Genomic DNA, 744 nt, shown 5'->3' with positions numbered 1-744 from the left:
GAGAGAGAGAGGGGTAGGAGTGGGAAGGGTGAGAGAGATAGACAGAAAAGGAAAAGAAAAAGAGAAAAGGAAAAGAAAAAAAAGAGGAGGGAGGAGGGATGAATGGGAAAGAAAACGACTCGGATGCGGGAAAGGGATGAAGATTAAATGCATTACGAAACACGGGGAAAAGAATAAATTGAATAAAGTAATCAAATGCTTGTCCATGCTGAGATCATTTCCAAAGAGATAAAAATACATTACTTCATCGGCCCTGTCTGCTGGGCAGATGCAGTGAGAGCAGTTCCTCAGACACCTTGAATGGTGCGAATCTACTCTTGTATATAATGCCAAATACAATAACAATATCGCTTGGGGAGGGGGGGTGCTCTCGGGGCCTAGAGGTTAAGCTGTTCACCTTTCATTAAATTGGTCCCGGGTTCGAATTCGGACAGAGATGGAAAATTTATCTTCTCTGAAATATTCTCCTTCCACCTCCTTTTCTGCTCTCTAGCAATGTTCTGTCGTCTGCTTTCGACCCCACTTTCTGCCCCCACCCCCTGACCTCGTTTGCCCCTTCCTCTGGGCTCCTGACCTTTTCTGGAAACTTTCTACTGCCACTCCTTGGCTCCTTTTTACTGCTGTCTTGCAGCCACATCACTGATCTTCTGATAGGAAAAATCTACACCTATCCTTCTCGGACCATGGCGAAAAATTTTCGAGGAGCGTATGCAGTTGCGAGCGCCGTGAACACTAACCTCCCAC

At 46.0% G+C, this 744-nt stretch overlaps 1 protein-coding gene across 1 annotated transcript in view; it reads left to right on the top strand.

Moving 5' to 3' along the window:
• The window catches only part of LOC101854577 (allatostatin-A receptor-like), a 31,009-nt gene that overhangs the window by 29,038 nt on the left and 1,227 nt on the right, over nt 1-744 (top strand). The gene's annotated exons all lie outside the window — the stretch shown is intronic.

Source organism: Aplysia californica, unplaced genomic scaffold, assembly GCF_000002075.1.
Source record: "Aplysia californica isolate F4 #8 unplaced genomic scaffold, AplCal3.0 scaffold00230, whole genome shotgun sequence".
Classification (NCBI taxonomy): domain Eukaryota; kingdom Metazoa; phylum Mollusca; class Gastropoda; order Aplysiida; family Aplysiidae; genus Aplysia; species Aplysia californica.
Note: the sequence above shows the minus strand (reverse complement) of the source record. Positions and strands in the feature narration are given on the sequence as shown.